This window comes from Dama dama, chromosome 16 (assembly GCF_033118175.1).
Source record: "Dama dama isolate Ldn47 chromosome 16, ASM3311817v1, whole genome shotgun sequence".
Lineage (NCBI taxonomy): Eukaryota > Metazoa > Chordata > Mammalia > Artiodactyla > Cervidae > Dama > Dama dama.
Genome location: NC_083696.1, coordinates 4,828,274 through 4,836,917, shown reverse-complemented (window position 1 = coordinate 4,836,917; position 8,644 = coordinate 4,828,274). Strand labels below are relative to the sequence as shown.

The following is an 8,644-nucleotide window of genomic DNA, read 5'->3' as shown; positions in this document are numbered from 1 at the left end:
ATCAATGCCTCTCAAAGGACTCTTACCCAGAGACTGTTCTGGAAGAGATCGGTAGGAAGTATAGGTCTCTATTTATAACAGAAAAAGCACTCTCAATTAAATCATTGTCTTCAGAACTGGACAAAGATAACACTTCCTCTGAGCAATTTACAAGATTTACTTAACCTATCTGAGCCTCAGTTTCTTCATCTTAAAATGGATAAAGTACCATTACAGACCTCAGAGGGCCTCGTGGGTTAAATGAGATAAAGCACTTAGGATTATGCTTGGCACGTGGTAGAATCCAACAAATGGAAATTTATATGATTTATTATTATTGTTAGACCCCCTGCGCTCAAATTCAGCATCCGCCTTTAATGTTAATATTACTTTCAATTTTAAATAATGACTTTGTCTGAAAACAATTTTAAGTAATAGATAGTTTAGAGTGCATGTTTCCTAACCCTGCCATCTCTCTGGGGATTCTCTTATATGCCCTCGGGGAGCTGTGCTTTCTCCACTGAGAATATGAGCTAGCTCTTCAGTGTCCCTTTGAATTTCGTCTTATAAGGCAGGCTGTGCCTCTTGCCTCTGACATCAGAATACTGAAAGGGCAGGGCACAGATTAATCCTGCTGCAGTGGGAGTAATTCTTAGCTTTTGTTGGGATGAGCAACTTGAGACAACTACTTTCTTGATTTGGAAAAGATGACTTTCACATTGCTTAAATCAAATCTCTCACTTCCAAAAGTACCCTTTATAAAGCATTATGAATTTAACCCAGTTCAGCCCTTCATTCGACTTTGTTTCAGGTTGTTATTGAACTATGGAGGGCATAGACACGGAAGGATGAAGTCCCTCTCCTCCAGGGACTCACCGTCTAGTAGGGAAGCCCAACCGTCACATGCAAACAGTGTATTCTAGATTTAGAACATTAACAGTAGAAATTAAATCCAGAGGCTAAAAACCACTGGCCAGTAGGCCGGCTTGACCTGCAGATATGTATATTGGATTTGAATTCTGTTGCAATCGTTCCAAGTTTAAACATAAAAATACAATTTTCTAAATTAAAATAACACTAAATCTCATAAGAAACTCAGGACTTCGGGTATCTCCCTAACACGGACTTTAAAACCCTATCCAGCAGCCATGAGTGATCCATGAGCAGTAATAGTCACTTCTAAAAGGCTCTAGGGCTCTCTAGTTCACCATATCCAGTTTAAATTACTGATTTATCCTAACTCCTCAGTCCCTGAGTATATTTGATCATGTGACCCTGGAAATAGTGACCCCTGAGGAGTATAATGTGTCCAGGAGAAGAGATAAGTTCATTTCAACAGGGTAATGAAGCTGGGAAAATAGCAAAGTAAAATCTGAGCATCTACTGAGTTTCTTATATGTCACATACATTTTCTCAATTAATTTTGCAATGACTGTCTTAAGTAGGTGGCACTATAACACTTTCACGTTTGAGAAAAATGAGGCTCAGAGATTATTTAAAAATAGCCTAATTGGCAGAGCTAAGACGTAGTTCCAATATAGCAGACAGAAAATAACCCGAGAAGATTTTATTTTTAAATGGATATACTTGCTTTGTAGTTTATATTACTCAGGACAGAGTAAGCTCTGCCGTAGTAATAAACACCAATGTATCAATGACTCAACATACGGTAGTGGGCTCAGCAAACTCTAGGGCAATAAGCCTCCATCCCTGAAGCAGCCAGTGAACTCAGCAGTTTCTGTCTTGTGGCTTCATCATGGCAACTAGGGTTTCCCACAATTGCTACTTCAAGAGGAAAGGGGAGCTCAGCCGTTCTGCATGGCTTTCACTGTCTCAACCTAGACGTGTCACTTTTCTTCACAGTCCATTGTTCAAAATTAATGGAATGACCCTGCTAAAAAGCAAAGAGCCTGACAAGTCTGCGTGCCCAGGAAGGAGAGGGGGCTGCATGTAAGTGAATGTGAGTCATGTCTATCACGATCACCTTTAGCGAGTTAGAGAAACTCTTGGTCTCACCTTTGTTTCTGGGAAAGGATAATAAAATCCTTCTCACAAGATTTTAGTGATGGTTTGAGATGCTGTTCATAAAGTCCTGCCTACAGTGGATGACTTCTAATGACCAATAAACACATCTATTTGATTTGCTAAATCTGATAAACAGGATGAGAGATCACAGTCCTTTTTCTGTGTGGAATTAGGCAACGGAGTTGTAGCCTCAGTTCCAATACTGATGGTTAGCAGCTGTGGAAAAATCTTTGAGGTTTCATCCAAAGGGTGCCTGTGTGCCTGCTAAGTCCCTACAGCCGTGTCCAACTCTTTGCAACCCTATGGACTGTAAACCCCCAGGCTCCTCTGTCCGTGGGATTCTCCAGGCAAGAATACTGGAATGGGTTGCCATGCCCTCCTCCAGGGCATCTTCCTGACCCAGGGATGGAACCCAGGTCTCTTACATCTCCAAACACTGGCAGGCTGGTTCTTTACCTCCAGTACCACCTGGGAAGCCATTATCTAAAGGATTAGAGGGTGAAAATACATGATTACTGGGTTCCCCTCTGCTCCCATAGCCTGTGTCTACGTATAGTTTCCTTCAGAGCAACTGTAAATGTTGTCTACCAGCACTTCGCACACTCCTCTGTTAGTTGTTCCACTGGCAGAAATAGAGACAAAAAATAATTTCCCATTTGAGGATTCTACCATGTAGGGCGTCCAGCACTATGTTAGATAAACAAATAGATGTTTGAGGAAGTTAGTGACTGCCTGTATTAGGTAGCTCAGGCTGACATAAAAAGAATCCCACGGACTGGGTAGCTTGAACCACAGATTATTTTGTTATAATTCTGGGGGCCAGAATTTCAAGATTGAGATGTTGTCAAGGTAGGTTTCTGATGACAGTGGTCTTCCTGGCTTGCCGACGGCTACCTTTTTGCCGTCCTTACACGGCCTTTTCACTGTGTGCACACGTGCCTGGTGTCTCTCCCTGTCCTTAGAAAGTCATCAGTCTTATTGGATGAGGGCTTCACCCTTATGATGTTAATTAACCTTTATTACCTCCTTATAGACTCTATCTTCAAATACACTTACATTAAGAGATAAGGCTTCAAGATATGAATTCGCAGGGGAGATTATTTAGTCCATAATACCACCATAAACCATGATGATTGAAAATATGGCCCTAGAATCTGGACCATAAAAAATGCTTTAAAAGGATTCCCTCTTCTACAGGATACAGTGATTTTCAATGGAAAAGGCTTTACTTTGGGAGCACTTTCTTATCAAGTCTTATCGCTTCTCTGGGCCTCTGCTTCTTATCTGTGAAATTAAGGTAGTAAGGAAGCAATGTATTTGTTTTATCTCTAATCCAACCCAAAAGATGAATGGTGAAAACAAAAGAACTGAGACCCTGTCTGGGATCAGCAAGAAAGTATTGTATGATTAACTACAGATGCTTTTTATGGGCACAGAAAGTGACAAAATGATATTCACAAAAGTTATGTATCTGAAATTTTTGTATTCAAGTAAACTTTAAAGGACCTACCGACTCTAGCATTATCATTCTATCAATGAGCACAGTCCCTTTTAGAAAGAGAGTCCCTTAGACTTAGAAAATCAGAAAGCAAACTATTTGGTCACTTTTTCAAGTCGAGACCTAAAAGCAAATTGGAAATAAATAATGTGGTCCTGATGCCCAAGGGGAGACCTCTGTCAGACTGGGTAGGAGACATGATGAAGTGAAGAGAAAGTGACTCAGTCCTGCCCGACTCTGTGATCTCATGGACTGTAGCCCACCAGGCTCCTCTGTCCATGGGATTCTCCAGGCAAGAATACTGGAGTGGGTTGTCATTCCCTTCTCCAGGGCATCTTCCTGACCCAGGGACTGAGCCCAGGTCTCCCGCATTGCAGGCAGATTCTTTACCATCTCAGCATGGTGATAACCTGTTAAGATAACCTGAGCAGAGACCCTGCTGTGTGTTCACCAAAAGGGGGCAGTAGAGGCCAGGCTCAGCAAAGTAGGCCCGCAGAACGGCGCTGGGCCCACAGAGGCTGCTCTCGGGGGTGGATGCCAGTTATCAGGGGAATGCATGAGGGGGAAAGCCTGATGCTTAAATGACAGAGCAGGGGTGATTTTTTTTTTTTTTTTTTTTTTTTTGCCAAGGAGCACTTGTACCATGTCGAGAGAAAACTATGGCTTTCCATTTGCTTTTAAATCATTCCCCTCACCGTCTTGAACTTACCGACCGGGACCAGCGCTTTCCCCCTAAGCAGGAATAGCAAATTGCACGTCTCTGGTTGACCTGGGAGGGCTGGGGCAGAGCGCCTGGCGATTTTCATTGCAACCCCCTGCCAATGTTTATTTCTATCTCTTGGAGGAAGACGGCTTGTTAGGGAGGACAATTAACTCATCAGCTACTATTAACAGGGCCTAATGACCGCCAGGTTTTTCTGGGAAATCGCAGTCCTCTCGCTGCCCTTCCCAGAAAGGACTTCCTCCTGCCGGGAGGCTGTTTAATCAGAACCACAAACAATCGTGAATCAGGGGAAGGCAGTGGTATGAAGCAGTGTCTCTCCTGTGGGGAACCCAGTGACTGCAGAGGAAAAGCAGAACAAAACCTGCTTGCATCTCCCCGGGGGCATAGAGACTGACTTCCCGTGGTGTGTGAACAAGCTGCTCTCCTTCTTCCGGATGACCTCTCGCGAGGCTGATCCTGATCCTGACCATCCTCTTAGAGGTTATACATTCAGTCCACATTACATAACTGTGCTTATATCCTTTTTATTTAAGAATTGAGTCGGTATTTATTCTGGCCATACACACTAAACATTCTCCCCTCCCCTTACTTTACTTTCTCCAAGAATACTCCAGTAACCTAATTGAGTTCCTTTTTTTTTTTTTTCCAATTCTTAACCTCTTTCAATCCATTCATCACAATGATAGCCAGAGTGATTTTCAAAGAACATTGCTTTGTCAGATCGCGGTCAGCAACTCTCCTGGAAATTTCCAGTGGCTTCTCCCTGCATTTATAGTGAATTCTCAACTGCTTACCCGACCTACCATGCCAGGCTTGACCTGGAGTCTGCCCGCTCTTCAACCCCACTCCAAGACGCCATTCCCCATACTCATTATGCTCCGTGTGTCTTTTAAAATCCTAGAAAATAGAAAGTGTCTTCCTTTCTCAGTGCCTTGGTACATCTTTGCTTTTGTTGAGAATCTTCTTCTCCACCTGCTCCTTACTTAGATTCCACCCATTTTTCAAGCCTAAGCTTCAATGTCTCTTTTTCCATAAATGTCTTTTCTGATCTTCCTAGAGGTTGTAACAGTCACTTAGGGCTGTCATAGCAAAATACCACAGCCTGGGTGCCTCCAACAAGAGAAATTAATCTTCTTGCAGTTTTTGGAGTACAGACGATCAAGGTCACGGTGCTGACATGGTTGGTTTCTCCTAAGGTTTCTATCCATAGCTTGCAGATGGGGAGGCTTAGCCCAGGTTTTCGCCTTCTCCCAGTGTCTTTGTATATATATAATATATATATATATATATATATATTTCTATTTCTGCATTCCTGTTATTTCTTCCTCTTTTTAAAAAATATTTCTTTATGTATTTATTTGGCTGCGCTGGGTTTTAGTCATGTCATGCAGGATCTTTAGTTGCAGCTTGGGGGGTCTAGTTCCCTGATCAGGGAGCAAACCCAGGCTTCCTGCATTGGCAGCAGAGAATCTTAACCAATGGACCTCCAGAGAAGTCTCCTTTCTCTCTATTTATAAAGACACCCGTTATATTGGATTAGAGCCCCATTCTTATGCCCTTATTTCATTACCTCTGTAAACATCCTATTCTCTAAATATTGTCACATTTGGAATTAGGGCTTCAATACATGAATTGGAGGGGGACACAGTTCAATCCATAACAGAGATCTTTCCTTATCTACATTCCCCACGAGATTATCTGTTTTAGTACCCAGAGCTTTCCATTCATAATTTTCTGTGTACTTTAAATTTTGTCGTTATTTTAAAGCATACATTTAATTGTTTATTATAAATTCCACTAGATTAGTAAACTTAGTATACTTTTCACCATTCTATCTCCAGCACCTGGAATAGTGCCTAGAACACAACAGGCACTCAAATATTGATTAAATGGAAGAATAATTTGACTGTTCAGTCACTGGACAGGGCCTAGGTCTGCTTCTTCATCACCTAATCACCAGTATTATAGCTGAGGCTGTTACCTGTATCAACTTGAATGAAAGAACAACTCATTACAGGAAGCAGGCCCTCATCACTAGCACTTCTAACATAGTGTATTGATCAAGGTCAAGTCAGGAGATAAAATGCATTCTTAAATTGAAAGTGAGTCCACGGCCATATCACCCTGAATGTGCCCGATCTTGTCTGATCTCAGAAGCTAAGCAGGGTCAGGCCTGGTTAGTACTTGGATGGGAGACTGCTTGGGAATACCAGGTGCTGTAGGCTTAAAAAAAAAAAAAAAACAAGAAAAAAAATTGAAGGGGAAACTTTCAATATAAAAATTTATTAACTAGTAAATAAGGATTAGAGCTTCCCAAGTGCTGCTAATAGTAAAGAACCTGCCTGCCAATGCAGGAGATTTAAGAGACATGGGTTCGATCTCTGGGTCAGGAAGATCCCCTGGAGAAGGGCATGGCAATCCACTCCAGTGTTCTTGCCTGGAGAATCCCATGGACAGAGGAGCCTGGCTGGCTACAGTCCATAGGGTAACAGAGAGTCGGACACATCTGAAGTGACAGCACGCAAATAGGAATTAACTGCTAAGAGGGAAAAAGAGAACTCTGAAGAATATAGTAATTGCAGAAAGAGGAGTGTTTACAGAGCTCAACTCCAGTATCACAAAGCCAGGTGAAGAAGGGTGGATTTGGAGTTGAAAGGAAATAATTTGATAAATGTAATACTTATTGCTTAAGAACATAGATCTGAATATAGGAACATCTGGGTAAAAATTCAGTATAGGGCCATAGATTTTGATTTCTAAATTTGCAGGGGCAGTGAACTCTTTAAAGGAGAGGTAGAATTAGAACTAGACTTTAATAATCACATTAATCTATAAGATGAATGCTTGCTGTTGTTAGTTGCTGTCATGCCCAACTCTTTTGCAACCCCATAGACTATAAGCCACCAGACTCCTCTGTCCAAGGGATTTTCCAAATGAGAATACTGGAGTGGATTGCCATTTCATTCTACAGGGGTTCTTCCTGAACCAGGAATGGAACCCATGTCTCTCACATAACAGTGGATTCTTTACCGCTGAGCCACTGGGGAAGTTTTTTATAAGAAGAATACATATGATAATAATGTTACATGCAGAAGGATTTGATATAGATTTAAGAAACTAAAGACGTAATTCAAAGTAACTTAATTAGGACTTTTTTTTTCCACTAAAAAGTGTTTAAGATAGGTCTTGTGTTTGTTAACTCAATTATCAAGGACACAGATCTTTCAACATATTTCTCCTTGGCCACACCCATCATGTAAACTTGTCCCCTTATAAAATTTATCTCATGGATGCATTTTGTTTGTAGTTGTTCCAGTGATCATGTTGACTGACCACTCCCAAAGACAGAAAAGGAATTGTCCTTTTCATGAGTTTCTTTTTAAGAGCAATGAAACATTCCCCCCCCCCCACCTCCACCCCCTAGAACCTCTGCTTATGATCTTCTTGGCCAGAACCAAGCTTAAGGCTGTATTTAAACTAGTAACTGTTAAGGGTGATAGGACAGCCATATTGACGTAGACCCACCATGATTCAATCTTCATGGTGAGGTTGAGCATAATATTTATGGAACCACAAATGGGGTTATTTTAGGAAGTAAAGGGATGACTGTTGAATAGAAAATCAATAACATCCCTGCAACAGAAGAAGATTTGCCCAGGGAATAGAACTTGGTGAGGGCAATTGTACCCAAAAGAAGAGTTGATGAGAAGACACCAGTATTGGAAGCTATTAGACTTAATGAAGGAGTAGTTGACCCTTGAACAACATCGGTTTGAACTGTGCAGGTCCACATAGATCAGGTCAGTGCCCCTAACCCTCGTGTTGTCCAAGAGTCAACGGTATTTCCAATCATCACAATTAACTGAACTATAGGTTGTGAAAGGGAAGAGTGAAGCACAAGACTGGGAAATCATTTGGAACATGCTTGCAGTACCTCTGATGCCAAGCAGTTGTTTTGAATGAACAAGAAAACGTTGGAAAATAGATGTTCAATTTGCAGTTATAATTACAGTACATGTTAAAAGTCAGATTCCTCAAGTCATGAACATGTTAAAACAGATACAATCTCTTTTACTAAATTTGTAATTTGATGGAACCATACAAAGATCTATATAGGCCTCCCAGTGATTAAGCGGTAAAGAATCCAACTGCAATACACAATCCACAGGAGACTCGGGTTCAATCCCTGGGTCGGGAAGATCCCTTGGAGTAGGGCATGGCAACTCACTTCAGTATTCTTGCCTAGAGAATCCCATGGGCAGAGGAGCCTGGTGGATTAGGGTCCATAGGGTTGCAAAGAGTCAGACACGACTGAAGTGACTTAGCATGCATGCACCCATAAAGGTCTATATAGAAATAAATGATAAAGTAAATATCTAGAAAATAAAAGAAGAAAAAATTTAAATATTAATAAAAAA

The 8,644-nt window shown here is 41.4% G+C and overlaps 1 pseudogene; it reads left to right on the top strand.

The window, feature by feature from the left end:
* Positions 1-6,332: 6,332 nt before the first annotated feature.
* LOC133071493 (5S ribosomal RNA) lies at positions 6,333-6,451 on the top strand (annotated as a pseudogene).
* The last annotated feature ends 2,193 nt before the right edge of the window (positions 6,452-8,644 follow it).